This window comes from Drosophila willistoni, chromosome 3R (genome assembly GCF_018902025.1).
Source record: "Drosophila willistoni isolate 14030-0811.24 chromosome 3R, UCI_dwil_1.1, whole genome shotgun sequence".
Classification (NCBI taxonomy): domain Eukaryota; kingdom Metazoa; phylum Arthropoda; class Insecta; order Diptera; family Drosophilidae; genus Drosophila; species Drosophila willistoni.
Window position 1 is genome coordinate 19,143,273 of NC_061086.1, and position 18,093 is coordinate 19,161,365.

An 18,093-nucleotide genomic window follows, 5' to 3' on the forward strand; every position below is an offset into this window, starting at 1 on the left:
TAGTTAGAGGATTCTTTTCTTTTCATAAAATGTTTAAATACATTAAAAGTTCCGCTTGTAGCTAATGCCAAATGTGACTAACCTAATGCGCATGTATCTTATGGATCCGTTATCGAGGTTTGAAACTCGACTATTTATGGCCAATAAGTTGACCTTTTTCCTTGGCTTGGACCACACACACTCACACTCACTGACAGAGCTTTTAATGTGAAAGTCTGCACTGAAATTCCTTTCACCAAGCATGCCATGGCACGCCTCGTGTCAACTGTTTGACAAATTAATTTCAATTGTCCGAAAATCCGGAGAGGCTTATCTTTCACTTTATCTATTGTTGTTGTGGCACAGTGAAAATAAATTAACAATAAATAATTTTAATTATTTCATGAAGATGTCAAATTACACACACCCCCAATGTATAAAGGAGGCATATTCATGCCCCCCATCCAACGTCCCCACCGAACTCAAACTCTGTTTGAATCACAGTCTGAATGAGCCCGAGTCGGGTCGCGTTTGACTCTGGCGATCTTTGCCACTAACTGGCGGCTATTTTGGCAGCTTGGCACAGCTGCACGCTGTCTTTTATTATTTTTGGTATTTATTTAATTTTGTTTAAACTTTTTCCAGCATCTGAGTAGGTCTAATAGGCTTTTCGCTAGCTAAGCTGTTGATGGCGTCGTCCGCTGTCTTAGCGATTCTCCCCTCTTCTCTTGAGTTTCCCCCCCTATTTTTGTTTGACATGAAGACTCTTAGATCATATTACAGAGTGGAGCATTAAATTTTTTGTGGCGTTAGTAAAAGTTTTATAGGGGGCTAAATTACAAGAGATGCTGTCCACTTTTGCGCTACCAACAATTAGTCAAATGTGTTAAATGACCTCAAGAAGTGATACGAAATCGATGACTGATCATAACGAAAACAAAAATGTAAATCAATTTAACCAACGACCAATGAATACTCTATACAGAAGAAGAACCATTTGTTAAATGTCTTCTGGTTGACAAATCTCTTAAGCAATTATGATTCATATGTGTAATTTACTTAACATTTTATGATATATAGACTTGGATCATTTTTTAGGGGCCTTTAAACCAAGAACCCCGTCTAATTCCCATCTATTTATCATAGCCAATATACTCAGAGAAATTCCCCCATGAGCTGCAGTTGAAAAAAAAAGAAAATATCATAAAATATAATAAAAACGGCCTAAAAAAACATAAATTAAAATATGCCACAAACAAAAAAAAGGCAAACAACAAACTTAACTTTGGCTGTGCCCCCTTTTTCCATATATGCAAGTGATAAATCTGAATGCGCGGTATATGAATTGTATATGTATATAGATTCACCAGATATTTGTGTTATTGTGATTTATGGTTTGACTTATGTAGGAGCTTGTCTGCTTGTGTGTGTGTGTGTGTTTACGTTGTTGTCATAAAAGAGTACGAAATTAATATTGAAAAGCTACTAAATCCAGGCTTACGCATAAATTAAAAGTTAAGTAGGTAGATATAGCTTGACGTTTTGGGGCGATCTCGGGTTGCTAGTGTTGTTTTTGTTATTGTTGTTGCTGCTACAATTTGTACTATTTTTATGCACAATGAATGAAAACAAAAACAGAAACAGAAAAACAACGCGCCGCGCAGTCGCCTGACATGTTTAACTTGTGATTTATGGGCATCGACAGCTGAAAAGCATTTTTTGCACATTTGCAATGCAATTTCAATGCATTTGACATCGTAAATATTTGTCAGTGCATTAAATTTAAATATATATATAGAATGAGTGAGAAATATATATAAATATGCTGGCTATGAGCATGCGTAGCACGTAGTATATGCTTCGATTTGGCTTATTTATGAAGTCTAGACGCCATTTTTGGCATACTTATAATTAGCATACGATCGATGTACGAATCAAACACATGTATCTATATATATCCAATAAATATAACGGTAGCAGAGTTCTATGAACCGCAACTGTTACAATTGGGCCTGCTGGCCACAAATATTGCCTGACTGACTGGTTGGCTGGATGGCTGGCAGCTAAGCTAATTGAGGCTCTCAAATGAACTCGGGCCGCCGCCGCTTAATGTCAGCCAGTCTGTCACTTTAGCGGGGCCATCGATCAATCAAGCAATCAATAAGTCAATCATATGCATGAGCAATCAACAGAGTGCATACAAATTGCTGCAATTGTCTAAGAGTCTTTATAATGCACTTATATGTTTGTATATTTGTGAGTATATCCCAAGCTCGTAAAGAGTTTCGCTTTTCCATAGAGTTAGTGAGGAGAAAAGTGAATTATTCGATAGATTTAAATACGCATTCGTTTTGATGTTTGGAGGGAAGGAAAGTTTCCACGGGCAATGCAATCAAGGCGACATTAACGGTCTGCCTCTGGGTATATTGCAGCTGGAACCGGTCAGCTATATACGATAAGTTCGATTGCCTTGCCTCGTACGTTGTCTATTAATGTTGCCCATTAACCTTTTAACCTCCTCCAGTTGCCTGCCTGACTGCCTTGCCCCCTTAGCCTTAGCCTCTTGTCTTAGCTGGTTTGCCAGCTAGCTAGCCAGCCTTGCACGTGGTAATGACTCTCTTTCGCTCTCTCTCTCTCTCTCTGTCTCTCTTCACGCAAAAATGCGCAGAAGCTAAACGCTTTTTGGCCATCTATTATTGAGCCGAAATTTGTTGGCAATTTGTTGCGCCACAAAGTTTTTTTTTTTTTTTTTTTTGGGTCTATCTGTCGCCTGACTTTTTTCAATCCGTTTCGCCAGTTTTCCTTCTTCGTTTTTCATTGTGGGGTTTTTTTTTTTTTTTGTATTTTCTGGTGGTAGTCATCCAATTAATTTCCGCATTTCCCAGACACAGCTTTGGCAATTAATTTTTGCAGTTTGCATTTCTTCAACCTTGTTGCCTGACCTTTTGGCTCAAGTGATTCACGCCAACGCCACACGTCAGCTTTGGCATCACATTGGCCTAACAAGAATGCCGGTACTCGGCATACAGACCCCCACTCGATGGACTTGGATTCGGTTACAGTCGCAGGCTCTCTAAGTCGGCAATTAATCAAAGCGCCTTTGGCCACAGACAAATCCTTTTGTATATGCACTCCTATACACATATGTACATACATATATTCGTATATGGTTAACAACTGACAACGCAAATGGCTAAAATGACAGCGGGCCGTGATCGCGTCATGATTCAGCTACAGCTACAGCTACAGAGAGCGTCAGCGTCAACGAATGGGCCAATGGTAACATTAACATGCGTTGGCTTTTTGGGCGGCATCTTTTCTTCACCACCCCACCCCCTACCCCCACCATCTCATCTCATCAAGCCCCTAACCGAAAGACAAATCTGATGGACTCGTTAGACAGGCATATAGTGAAGGCATTTTATTGAAATTAACTGCGTTGTCTGTTTGTCATAAACTCTTCAACATACGTACATACAGATATCCAAATAGGAAAAAAGGCAAATCAACGATCAAAGTTATCTTGAAGTTGTCTTTCAGTTAAATAATTTTATCGAAATCTAAGCACAGATGTTTTCTAAGCCATCGGCCACACCAGATTACAATCATTTCTCTATGTAAGTTCAAGTCTTTTGTGATAAAAGCCAAACAAGAGATATTTTTACTTTAGTTTTTGGTTCAATTACAGTTTGCTGAAAAATATTTGCCCTGCGGCGTATTGATTTAATTTTTGTATTGTTTGGTTGCCGTGATTCAGGGACAAGGACAAGGACGTCTTGTATAAATACTCGTGCGAAATGTTTATACGCTATTTAATTGGCGGCATTAGTGCCGAATTTTGAACACCTTTCAATGGGCCACTCAACAATCACTGGTTAGCAATCGATCTCTATATACGAATGCTTCACCACCTGCAGCAGCAGTGCCGGCAATTCCAATTTCATTTTCATTTTTAGCTTTGATTGTTAGCCATGCGTGGTCGTCAAAAGGCCAAGTTAATGAAAATATCATTACAGTTTAGCCCAGAGCACCTTAGAGCTAAATAAATAAAATAAATCGCTCATACGCAAGAGCGGGGCTTGGCGAAGGCAACAGCAGCTAACCCAAGTGCGCGTGTCTCACTCAGTTTCAGTTTATTGACACATGAAATATGAGCACTTCTTAGGGTGTGTACGCGGACGACTTTGGCGCGATGCGTGCTAAGCGGGCATTATTCAAGAAAAACTCTCGGCAAGTCAACATGGCTAAAAGACTGTCAGACCAAATGTCTCCCATTCATCTCGCTCTCACTCTCTCTCCCTCTCTTTCACAAGATTAAGCGCAAAAGTGCGCAATCTTAGAGTTGCTGTCAAATTGACAAATGCTCAGCGTTCAGTGATTGTGACAGTTTTAGTGAATTTGTAATTAAGCATGCGCGCACATGCATAAATAGCATAAATATTAACCAAAACCAGAGGGCCGGGGCTAACTTCGACCGCGTCAAAGTTTGTATACCCTTGCAACTTTTTTGGTAAGTTCTCCCTTACCTATAGCCTTCAAAGTGGAAAAACGTTTAAGCTAAAAGGGCTAATGTGTCCGAAAGAACGGCCTACAATCTTAGTTTTTCTTCTGCATAGGAAATAACGAAGATATTGATCAAAGTCACTGTTTTCCACCGATCGTTCCTATGGGAGCTATATGATATAGCTACCCGATCCTTATCAAATTTGGCACAGTCATTAACAGATATATTAAACTAACAAATGTTTAATTTGAAAGCAATCGCGTCAAAAGTAACGAAGTTATTGACAAAAGTCACTGTTTTCGAAAGATCGTTCCTATGGGAGCTATATGATATAGTCACCTGATCTTGATCAAATTTGGCATAGTCGTTTATATGTGTAATTAACTTAACAATATTAAATTAAACGACAATAGCTCAGAAAATAACGAAGTTATTAAGAAAAGTCACTGTTCGTGACTTTGCCATTTGTATGGGAGCTATATGATATAGTGATCCGATCCGGCTGAATCCGAGATATACAACGCCTGCAGTATATACAAGCCTACATGCAAAATTTCAGCTCTGTAGCTCTTACGGTCTAGGAGGAGTTTGCGTTGATCCAGACGGACGGACGGACGGACGGACGGACGGACGGACGGACGGACGGACGGACGGACGGACGGACGGACGGACGGACATGGCTATTTGAACTCGTCTTGTCGTGCTGATCAAGAATATATATACTTTATATGGTCGGAGATGCTTCCTTCTATGCGTTGCACACTTTTGACCAAAATTAATATACCCTTTTTGCAAGGGTATAATAAACGCACAAGTCTCCTCATTCACTGAGGGGAGCAAGGGGGCTAATTGTAAACAAAACCGCATTGTATCAAGCAGGATGACAAATTGGTTGGGCTCAATTCAAATGTGTGTGTGCTCTTGTTCAGCTTAAGCTAAAAATGGTAATTAAAAATTTTGAGCAGCAAAAGGTGTCAAGGACTTGCTACGTCAAATGAATTTTAAATTGACATGCACACGCAAGGTTTTTTTGGCCAACATGTGGAGGCACACACTCTTACTCTTTGCCGTTTATGCCAATTTTTAATGGCAATAGGGGAGAGTCTCTAGTCATTGTCCATTTAATCATTCTTTTTGTAGAGGTTAACTATCTTTTCGTTTAAGTATTATTGAGATATAATGGTTCTTTTATTTGTTTAAAATTGTGGGAGAAATTCACTTTTAATGGAAGAAGATAAAACAACAGGAGGCTTTTATTTCTATAATGTAACCTGAGATTCATAAAAATTGAAATTCAATTGTTAAGAATAGACTTTGTTTTAACTTTCCCTTTCTTAACTTTATTGGATAAATGTTGAAAAGGCCAACTATCTTTGGTTTACTAGGCGTATAAGTAATTTGCATATAAATCATACTATAAGTAAGAATATTTGTTTGAACAATTTGGCATGTTCCAATTCGAGGGAAAAAATACATCAGATATATCTCTATACTCACAACTATATATGTATATAAATATATACATTAATTCACGTATCTAAGCACACAATCAGCACTGCATAATCCAAGCAAAAATAATCGAAATAATTTGCATAATTTTACCTGCAACAGAAACAAGAGATACATAAATTATTTCAATTTTTTCTTTTTCGTTTATAAATTTATATTTTATGTATATATGGGGATTTTATTTTTTGACTCTTGTCTTTTAACATCTGAAAAGCAATAATGTTTAAAACGTAAGCCACACCTTTTGCAATAAATTGTATACATTTTGCTGCCACACACATAATAATTAAATGCACTAAAAAATGAATTAAACTTTTTACGATTAAGTGCAGCAACCGCAACGGAGTAAGTATGTACAAATTGGCGACGAATATGAACGTCTGCACTGCCGGCAACTTCATTGATAAATAAACGATGGAAAATCGTTTCCCCGAAAAAAAAGCAGCAGCAGCAGCAAAAGCAAAGCAGATGAAAAATGCATACCCTATGGCGAGGCAGCAGCAGCAGCACTAGCAGCAGTCTGCACACGATAGCTTCCTGCACAATATGCAACAATTTGTTGCATGTCCGGATGTTTACTTACAATAAAATAAACAATCATCTCAAATCAAGCCAATGGCCCATTCACATCGATATCAAAATTAAATTCAAACTCAAATCGATGTGTAGAATTTGTTACAATTTTGTTTAGGCTAGATATATATACATGCATATATGTATATGTTTCTATTAGTCGTTGCCTGATCAAAGTCATATGTGAATTTATTATATAATCATCGAATAGACGGCTCCAAGAGAGCATAATTGGCTACAATCAATCAGTCTGATCGACTGATGAAGCGCTAATCTGCCAGTTGACCCAGTTGACTCTTGGATATATTGTAAACTACTTGCATTATATAGATACATCTCTCTCTCTCTCTCTCTCTCTCTCTCTCTCTCTGTGTCTGTGTGTGTGTATTTGTAGTGAATGCACTACAGGTTAATGCACCTAGCCTATTTTGTTTACTAATGAGTCCCACAATGGAATACCGCAAGCTGCGCCAAGCGATCTGTTTGAAGAGCATGTAGCTTTGTGGTAATTGTTCTCTAAATTATTGGATGAGTGGCAAGGGGCTTGTCGCCGCTGATGTCTGCGGTCGTACAAATGAACGAACGCACCACTGGACAGATAGATAGACATACAGACGGACGGACGGACGGACGGTTATGCCATGTGGCTTTTGGGTCGTCATCATAATGAGGTGCCAAAGGTAAATATGAACAACAAAGTTTTCCACATCTTCTGACAGCGACAAATGCCAAAGAGTTCTTTAATGAGATTTTCGTAATTAGGTTTTTCGTTTCATTTTCATTTTTATGGTTTGGTAAATTTACATATTTTACATAGTAGTAATAACGGTTCGAAGAACAAGAAAGCTCTTCAAAATATAGCTCAAGTCTTAGAAGAAGATGTTGGGAATCCAAAATCATCATATTATTCTTTAGAAAACATAATTAGAGACAGATGATAATGCTGACATAAGAGATTGTTATAGTTCTGAAGAGAATATCTTACTGGAACCTGATCTCTTCGTAAAAAATCAATGACAAGTTATTTAGTTTTTGATTCAAACTAGTTTTGGTTTTTCTAGGAAAAGTTTTCAAGAGAATTAGAAGCCTTGTCGAGATTTTGACAGTGGTTTTTATTCCTCAGTTACCAAAGTTTTTTTTAATCACATATATAGATCTTAGATATTGGATTTTATTTAAGATGTTTTATTGAAATGATTTCTCTGATAACTATAAAATATTTCTAGGGAATTAAAGAACAAAAAAAAAAAAAACATACGACATAATTTGGTATTGATATTGTATCTTCTCAATGATAAACATAGAAACAATTTTAATATAGACATAAAGTATAATGCGGTAAACCGATTTACATGAACAATAGTTGGATTAGAATTCATTTTGGAGCATCTTTAATAACACAGCTGAACTCATAGCCAGAAGCATTTTATTATTTGAATTCATGGATTTGCCTAGAAATTTCGGACGCCTCAAATGGTCTCAATCTTTAAATTGTTTATTATTTTCTCAGTTTCTATTGGATTTTTATTTGTTGTTTGTTGGTTTACTTTTCGTTTTTTTTTTCTTTGGGTATTTTGCTTATTTTTTCTTTTTGGAGTGTGTGTGTGTGTGTTTGCGCTGATAGAATTGTAACAACTGTCGCGGCATAAATAAAGCTATTATGATTTATGTTTATGCCGACTAGACGATTACGAAACTCGTTAGAATGTAGCCCGGGCCACAGGCTAATGGATCGATCGATGGGCAAACGATCCACAACTTTGACTCGAATCGATATTGGGAGCCAGTGCCTCGGACTGTGGTCTGTGGAATGGGCCTTCTACCACCGCATGGATTTGCATGTCTAGCGCCAATAAATTCTACGACGTGCGTTCTGATGATATTCCCAAGTGGTTGCTTGGTAGGTTGGCTAGTTGTTTGGATGACTGCTTGGATGGTTGGCGTCTTGCAGAGATTTCGACAATTGATATGGCGTGAGGCTATATAGAGACGAGAGCGTCTGGCCAATCCATCGGCTGTGATTGTGATTGCCAATGTGAATGTGAATGTGCGTGGAATTGTGCATTTCTGCAATTGCAATTAAAAGGAATCCTTTTTGCAATCTTTGAGCATGGCTTTTGTGCATGTAAGCGGCGATTTTCAAATAACCCAAAGCTTATCAGTCTTCAGTTGTTGTTGTTGTTGTTGTTGTTACTGCTGATGTGGCAGACTATTGTAGATGCCAGAATCGATTGGACCATTGCGGCACGCAAATAACCAATACACGCCCTGCCAGTGCCGGGCAAGTGAGAATCATTGTGAGTCACATGGAAGAGACCAGCCCACAGACAAAAGCCTCATTAGGCGTAGTCTACAACGTTGTTTAGCCGGGCCCTGGCTCCAGAGCTACAACTCCAACTCCAATTTTGAGTCTGAGTCTGACTCTGACTCTGTCTATGGGGTCTGGGTCTGGGTCTGCACTCGTTTCAATTTCAGCGTTGGCGTTGAAAGCGCGTCGAGCACTCCTCTTTAACTACATAGTTATAGTCATTGCAGGAGCAGACAGAAAGAAACAGATGGACAGACAGAAAGCCAGCCAGCCAGTCAGCCCGCACATCCGCATGATTATCATCATCATGGTCGTCATCAACATCATCATCATCATCATCATCATCAATATTATTATCATCATCGTGTTGCGCCCATAAAGCGAATTATGCTATTTGCGTAAATTATTGTCAAGTGGCTACGGCACACTAAATCATAGAGATGCCAGGCTCCTGATGCTGAGTTGTTTTTCACGCCAATCAAATTGTTATAGCTCTGTGTCTTCCACTCCCTTCACATAGTCTCCGTTCCCCCTGTCTAACTCTGGCTCTTTCTTCCTCTCTGGTCGAGTGAAATGAAAAGTTCATGCGACCCACAAACAACAGCAAATGATGCCAAATCTGAAATTCATATTTACCTTAAAATATAAAAAAAAAAAAGTTTGTGTGCCAGAAACTGCGCAGGCGCCGAAACAAAGCCAAAGAACAGCGGGACCAACTTTCTTATTAAGAATTATATATGAAACCATAATGAAAAGCTATAAAAAATGATACTTATATTGGGGGTAGTCAACAACTGATGGTGAGAGGATAGTAGGGAGAGTAGGGGGAATTGCATCCATTTGCCATATGCATGCATGTGACCCAAGTAAGCAGTTCTTTAAAAAGAAACAGACTCTGACACAGGACGGGCAGTCATTCTACCGAATTTGACCCAGAAATGGGTAGACAAGAATCGTCCGGGAGAGTTGGAGTAACGCGGAAGTGTTGCTTTTTACTGCGCTTTACTGCTCTTTGCTGCTCCTTTCAACGAGTATAAATAAATTTAATGACTCAATTTGTAATGAAAAATGTGCCTGGATCCGTTGTAGTATGTAAAATGTTTTGTCTTCATCCCCCTTCTCCCCCCCTTACATACTCTCCACCAAGATGGAGATCCACTTGCGAAGTTTGCAATAATTTTGCTTAAATTGAAGTCAACCAAGCAAAGAGCCGAATTAATGTTGACTTTCTGTTTGGTTTTAATCAAAAGAACCCATTGAAAAAGAACTTGCCACTGCATCTTTCATTTAAGTTTCCTTCTCAATTTTGTGTTGTTTTTTTGTTTTTTTCTTTTAATAAATTACATAATTTAACGATTCTTTGAACCCGCACTCGTTGCCTTTCTTTGTTCCTTTTCTCTCAGCTAAGTAAAATTACTTGAAATATGCCCAAAAAATGCAAATTCATTTCATGCCTTTGCGTTGACATCATCCAACGAACAGGTTCACTTTGTTGATTTTCTCAATTAATGTTGAATTTTATCACAAAAAGAAAAAATTAAAAACACAAAGATTGTTTAATTGCAAATTGTTTTACAGAGAGAGCAAAAAAATATTGGGCCCAAGTCGAGCTACATTCTTAATAAGCTAAGAAAAGATAAAAAAAAAAATAACAAATTCGACAAACAAAACAAAAATTTATGGCAAGTGTCAATGGGCCGCAGCACATAAATGTTGTTAATTAACATTTATTGTTTGCTGATACTATGGTGGAAAAAAATGCTAACAAAATAGCAACAAATATAACAATAAGGTCTCTGTCTCTCTCTCTCTTTTTCTCTATGGCCATAAAACGGCATTCAATTTGCTAACCATAAAGTTTTATGAACACGATCTCTGGTTCTTAGCTCCGCATTTAAAAATATATCTTAGGGATTTTTAGTCGTAGGCGTTTTACTTAATACTAATTCTAGCTTATGGCTAGGTCGACAAGCACAAAGGTGACGTAAGTTATTTGTTCATAGGTCTCACGCCTTAAGAGTCTCCTGAACATTATTTTTTGTCTGCAATATTTTATTTAATATCAGTTAAGTCGTTTGGAATTTTATACATTATTCTTTCGAAATCCATACATGAAATTTTTTATGTTTAGTTAATAGATAAATCAACAAAATTTAGTTCTATATTATACATAGTTATTTCTGTCAATTCTTGTTGTATATTGTTCATTTCTACTCTTATTTAAGCATGTACGGTTTATCAATTTTAGTTTTTTCTAGGCTCAACGCATTTCTTTACAACAAACAATTGAAGACTGCTAAAGAGTCGAATAAAGACAATGGAGGAAGAGAACTTGAGACTAAATTGAAATTATGATTGGAACAATGCATGGAGGCAGACTCTTTTCGAATGGCATTGCAGTGCGTGTTCCCCTATGCGACTGTTGCTGATGCTGTTGTTGTAAACAAACTAATTAAAAGTGACACTGACAGCTGATGACAATTTACGCAGCTGCCGTTAAGGCGGAGTCAAACAAAAAGATGGGATGAGAGGGGAGAGCTTAGCTCGAAGTTTCTCTTCAAGTATTTATAAAGTATTTCCTTTCCCTTACCCTTTTGGTCGTGCCCTCTTTGTCTGCATTAAATGTAATGTCGCCTGGCTGCTTGCATTTGTTCAATTGAAATGTTGCACGCGTAATTGCAAAAAAAAAAGAAAAAGAAGCAAGAACAACAACCACTTCTTCAACTGCACACTTCAAAGGAGAGGCATAATAATAAAGCAGACGCTGCAGCAGCAAATAGAAATGCGATTCAAGAAACGATCATTTAAATTGGCGGCAAGTGTTCACTCTTCGGTCCATACAAATTGATAATGGCGCGATGGTGAGTTTGGCTAGCAAATGAGGCGTTTGGCAACATGTTGCAAACAGCTGTGGTTGGCATGTTGCTGGCAACACATGTAGCCCACATTGAACCCAAAACCAAAAAAAAAAAGAAAACAACAAATTATGACTACAACTTGCCAAATGCAAAAATGCTAGCAATTTGTTTGTGCATACACACACACACTCGCACACACCTTAGAGCGATCTGTAGCCGCGGTGACAACGACGACAGTCAGTCTGGCAAGACATGCGAAACGTGGGCAAATAATTATATGTAGATACCCAGACCCACTTGCCATTGATGTTGCTGTTGCTGTTGTTGGTACTGTAATTGTTGTCTATTTGGTGTTGGCTTTTAGCGTAAATGCAAAAAGACAACAACAACTACAACAACACTGAGAGCGAGAGACAAACAAAGCTCATGTTTAACTTGAAATTGTTACACATTTTTGTTATTGTTGCTGCTGCTGCTGCTGCTGGTGGTGCTGTTGTTGTTGTTGATGTTGATGTTGCTGCCGTCCAAAAGACCAACCGGTGACAATCATAATTTTTCATAACTCAACCGGTTTTTCGGCGAGCCTGACTGACGTCTATGTTGCTTGTTTTGCGCTAGCGGCAGTTTTTAGCTTTTACATGCCAACCAAAGTACACACACAGACACATGCACACACAAAATGAGTCTGTGTGTCTGTGTGTATGTGTGTGTATGGAGTGGCTGCACATGCGCACAAGCGTCGTCGGCGGCATTGGTCGCAATCAAAACCGCTAAGCGGAAGGCGGTAGGCGGAAGGCATGAGTCGAAGGGACAGGGGGCCAGGGCCAGGGTTCAGAAACAGCGTCTTGCTCATTGCACAAAAGAATAATGTGGCTTGTGCTCGGTCAGTAATTACCTGTGGCTACACCACGCATATGTCAGACATGAGTGTGTGTAGATCTATCTGCCCCACTCTTCGACTCCCTCTCTTTCACAACTTTTCGTAATTAGCCACAATATTTTGTATTTTTTTTGTTTGGTTATTTCAGTTGTTTTGGCCGTCAGTTTGCACTGAAGGCCCTTTGCAAGCAGCCAACCAGCAAGCCAGCCAGCCATCAAGTCAGACCAGACCAGAGGTATTTAAAATAAAAATTGTTTTGCATAACTTGTGAGATTTACGAATGTAAAACCAGATTTTAGCCTGTCAAGGTGAATATGATTATATACCTTCGTAACATATATTACAATATGGTTAAACAAAACAGCAACAAAAACTGCTGAAAAATTGTCTAAATAGAATTTAGGTTAAGAAAAGTTTATGACGCTGTGTTTTTTTGGTTTTTTCTTTGGAAATTACACAGAACTACATAAATTCTAACCCGAGCTAAGGTCATCCAGCAATCTTGCTGGTAATATTTACAAGGTGTTAAAATATAATTTATATACTAGTAAGCAAAAGAGTAAAAATTTATTCTAGTGCTTAGGCATAGACATTGATGTGCATGTTATTTAAGATCGTTTTTAAGCAATCTAGTTAACCAGAGTATTTACAACAAGTCTTATTTAGAAATCATGAAAGAAAACTCCTGTTAATGTTAAGTCATTCTTAAATTCATCTAAATAGATAGAAATTTATCTTTATCTTGTAAACACATTTAGTTAATCTCTTGTTTCATCCCTCTTTCTGATTGTCTTTTGGCATTTAAAAGGGTTTTCAAAATTTTTCTACACTATTTGGACATCTGCAATATGTTGCAGTCTATAATTTAAAAAAAAAAAAAAACGACCAAAACATTCAAGTGCCCATCACCGACTTGGCAGACCCATTTTTCTATCTGGCTGTGTCTTGTGAAAGGAAGTTGCATTGCCAAAATGCCGAGCGACTTGACCAGAGCAACAACATGAAAAACTATTGCAGCTGCAATTACTCGCACTTCAAAATGCCAACATTTTGAACAAAGAGAATTTTTCGTTGTTGCTGCAACGACAACAATAACAACAACTACAACAACATCGGCAGCAGCAGCAGCGGCAAAAGGCAAACGTGGCAACATCAATCATTTTGCATTTGCATGCAACAGACAGTAGCATGGAGCCCATGCAATTGCCGCAGCAGCAACAACTCCAGTAAGACCGGCAAAAGTAAGGCATAAATTAGCTGCGGGCTTTGTGTTAAGTTTTAATTTTGCACTTGCACTTTGGTATTCGTGGTCTGTTTAGCATCATTGCAGTAAAAGTTTTTTTTCTCTATTGCCTCAAACAACGACTCGATCTCATTCTTAAAACTCACGCTCACATATTCCAACGTATGCCAGTGGATTTTACTTTTAGAATAACTGTGCAACAAAATTTCTATAAGCCGCAAGTGGAGTATTTTATTTTATTACCAACTTAGTGGCGAATGGATGGATGGATGGATGGATAGACGGATGGTTGGTTGGTTGGTTGAATGAATGACTCACGACCAAGCCCAGGTTCACTCTCGCTGATGCCTCGGCTGTCATTTCTCTCTCGATCGTCATAATTGGCCATTTGTTGGAGCTCATTGCCTGCCTTAAAGGTGTTTCCCACTCTCACCCACACGATGGTCATAAAGTTGTTTATGGCAAGTCTATAGAAAACCCTATTGGCCACATCCGCTAAACACCGACTGAGTGAGTCATTTTTCGCCGCATTTTGTTGTTGCTATTGCGGTTGGTTTACTTGTGGGCAGTTATCTGAGTGCTGTTCAATTTGCATTTTGCAAAAACTTCTCAACAAAGTTCAAGGCCCAGAACAATGAAACAAAGGCAAAGTTTTTGTTTATAAACGTGAATTGTTTGCATTGACTAAGAGCCGAGTGAAGCAGTTTCTGAAAGGTTCTGAATTCAGAATGCCATAAAGTAGATCATTTAGAGTTAAATAAACTGAACATTTTACATTGAGTAAAGTGAATTTATCACGCAATAAATTTTAAATAAATTATTAATCCAACATCCACAAAAAAAAAGGTTTCTACTAACTAATAAAATTTAGTTTTCTTAAATATTTACTGCCCATTTTAAGTCATTTCTGATGTTTATATTCTTATGGCCATAAAAAGCAAAATTTTGTTCATTTAAAACAACAACAAAAAAATCCCAAAAAAAGAAGAAGAAAACAAAGATGCTGACATAACATTTTCGCATACAAATGATTTATGTAAAAACCAAATAAAATCGCATTAACGGACAGGCTTATCTCAATGAGGTGCTGCCAATGGCCATGGGGGCCATGGATTGACCAGGCGCATGCATCGTTTAGTTTTGGCCATATGCGTGAGCAGCCAAACATCAACAACACCAACAACAACAGCAGCAACAACAACAGCAGCAACATAAAAAGCAACAACAAACACACAAACAGCGATATTGATAGGAGCAATTAATTATACGCGCCTCAACCAATGACAGTAAGCGTTTTGCTTTGGTCGCACCGTTCGCTATATCTATGTTTTCCCCTCTTTCTCTTCCCCTTTTTCTTTCTTTCTTTCTTTATTCTGCGCAGAGTGCGATTGGTTGACTGTGGCGCGCGTATCAATGACCAAATGACATATTAGCCTTCGTCTTAGTGTAAAAAGCCGCGATAACTTTGGCAGACGCACACGCAACACCGCGGCTCGTGTTCCCCAACGACAACACCAGCAACCAGCAAGAGCAACCAGCAACATCAAGAAACTATGACGCTTAGAACTGTGTAGAGGGCTAATCGTTTATTGAACTCGAACCCGTTTAGAAAATAATAAGCATACGCAGCGTGCGCACTAGCACCTGGTTATATATATTTTTTTTTTGGTTTCGTTTTTTGGGTAAACTGGAGCAGACATCGGCCAGACAATGTCCAACTGTGTCGCTCCGCTTGCCCGCTGGCCGTGTTGAGTGCTCGAATTTACTACCACATGAAGGCCCCCATAGGGCGACTCTGATTAGCGATGGGTTCACTTCACTCCATTCCGCTCATCTCCCACTCTTTCTCTCTCTCTGGCTGTAAGTGTGCGAGTAGGAAGTGAAGTTTATGTGCACGTTTCGTTGAAATATGAGCGACTTTATGAAAGAGACAGAAGTCTATCTATCCATTGGCGCCATAGACCCGGCATTCTCATGAACTTTGGGACAGAAGATGAATATATGTATATACGAAGTGCAACCAACTCCCACGCTATAAAGTAGCTCGTTTAGTGCATTTGTCACGTCTTCGTGGTTGGACTCTCTTGCCTACCCCTGCTACGAATCTCTCTTGCACCCATTTATCTGACTCCCCAGTTTTCTGTTCTATTGCAGCTTATAGTTCTTATATGACCACAAAGCGTGCTGTGAGTGCATAGAATTATGATGACCTCCATGATGTCAACAACTGTTAAGTTTCTGCTTAGATATTACTTGTGAATTCTGATCTCAGATCACAACCTGCGAAAAGGGAAATCAATTGCAAATTGTCAGCTATAACTACTGTGTAATCAGTCTCAATAATAACAACAACAACAACAACAACAGTTCAACAACAAGAGCCCTGGCAATGGCAAATAGACATCACTTCCAGCAACCGCTCTTGGCTCTCAACTGATTTGCTAAACAATTACGAGTACACTTTGCGCTCCATGGCAATACAACAAATAGGCTGTACAAGCACTTTAGATAAAAATCTTAATAGAATTGCAAGGCGAAATGCAATGTAAATACAAATACAAATACAAATAACGAATACTGAATACAAATAAAAGGAGACTCACTGGACGACTAGCTGGCCATCCATTCCATTTGTATGTCTGTCGTTCTGTTCTGTCTGTCTCTCTGTCCGTTTGTCTCTTGAGACTAGCAACGTAATGATATTTATCAGCAATTCATACAATTTCCATGGGGGCATCATCATATTTACAAGTTAATATTTACGCTAACTAAGTTGGTGATCTAGCTTTAGCCCCCAAGCTAAAGCCAAGAACTGGCATTGGTGTGCATTGTAGACCCCAAGTATTACCACACAGAGAAACAGAGTCAGAATCACAATCACAGAAAGAAAGAGAAGAGAGATGAGAGCGAGAGTAGACAAGGGAAATGCTTGTTAAAGCAAAGAACATGCAGATTTCATTAAAGATATGGCGATCGGCTTGAAATCGTTGAAGGGTACGTCCACAAGCCAACCACGAGTCCACTTTGCATGCCTCAACCTCAGTCCTGATGTGGTGCAATATGCTTCCATCTGTAAGCTCAGTCAGAGAGTTTGTGTGTGTGTGTGGGTGCGTGTGTTGGTGGAGGAGTTTGGTCTAATGAAAGGTATAGTGAGGCCCTAATAGCTTTAGTAATAAAATGGCAATTAAGTGCTTTTACGGCTGTGTTCCGATCATGGGCGACGCGTTACTGATCTACAGCCAAAGGGGCATCCTTTTATGTCCGTGTGCCATAAAAATACTTGTTTACGCATGTAACAACAACTTTATAAGAAGAAAAACCTCAGAACTAAATCTTTACTATTATCGACTCTTTTGGGTCGGGATTCTCTTTTTTTTTGGCATAGGGCTTTTCGGATGAGATTATGTTTATTGTGGGCATAAGTTTGTGCTATTTTATAGTTTTATAGCTTACACATGTCCATGCCAATTCGTAGGTGGGCAGGCGTTGCCCAGTTTACGTTTATTGATTCTAAGTGTGAGTTTATGTTGCATCTGCAAAGAAATGGCAGATGCAGAGTCCATAAAATGATGCTGCCGCTATGGTTGCTGCTGCTGCTGCTGCCCATGGAACGAACAATCCATGGTTTTGATTCGTTCTGCATGTCAACTTTATAAACAGCGCATGAGGAAGGAAACCTCATGCTGTGCGCTTTAATGAAACGAATTCTTAGGTCTGGCAGCATAACAAAAACATAGTAAAGATTAAAGCAAATCAAGAAAACGAAGCGGCAACTTGTTATAGATATGAGAAATGTAAGAGACATGTTTTTTTCCTTTTTTTAATTCTCTTGAATGCTACAAAATAAAGAGCGACATCGTAGTCAGTAGAAGTTGCAATTCTAGAGAATAATAATAATAATAAAGACTCTATATAAATAGAGAGAAACTTTTGAAATTGGCGCCAGTTAAAATGAGCTCTCTAAATTGTTAATTGCCAATGAGTCACTTAAGCACACATGGCGTATGCGTTATATTTATGACGCAGTTCTTGTTTGCCTTTGCACTTACAATGTGTTCTCTCTCTTTCCGTTTCTTGATTACTTAATTCTCTCTTTCTATGTCTGCCATTTGCACTCTTTATACTCTGATTCGCTGCTACTTAATGGCCTGCTTCTTCTTTATCTGCTCTGTCATTTATGGCCATTTAAAAGTGTTAGTTATCATTGTTGTTTCTTCTTTATCTGCCTTACTTTTTCCC

General features: G+C 38.6%; 1 protein-coding gene across 2 annotated transcripts in view; it reads right to left on the minus strand.

The window, feature by feature from the left end:
- LOC6647034 (stAR-related lipid transfer protein 13) overlaps positions 1 to 18,093 on the minus strand; it is a 96,020-nt gene that overhangs the window by 42,572 nt on the left and 35,355 nt on the right. The window lies entirely within an intron of this gene.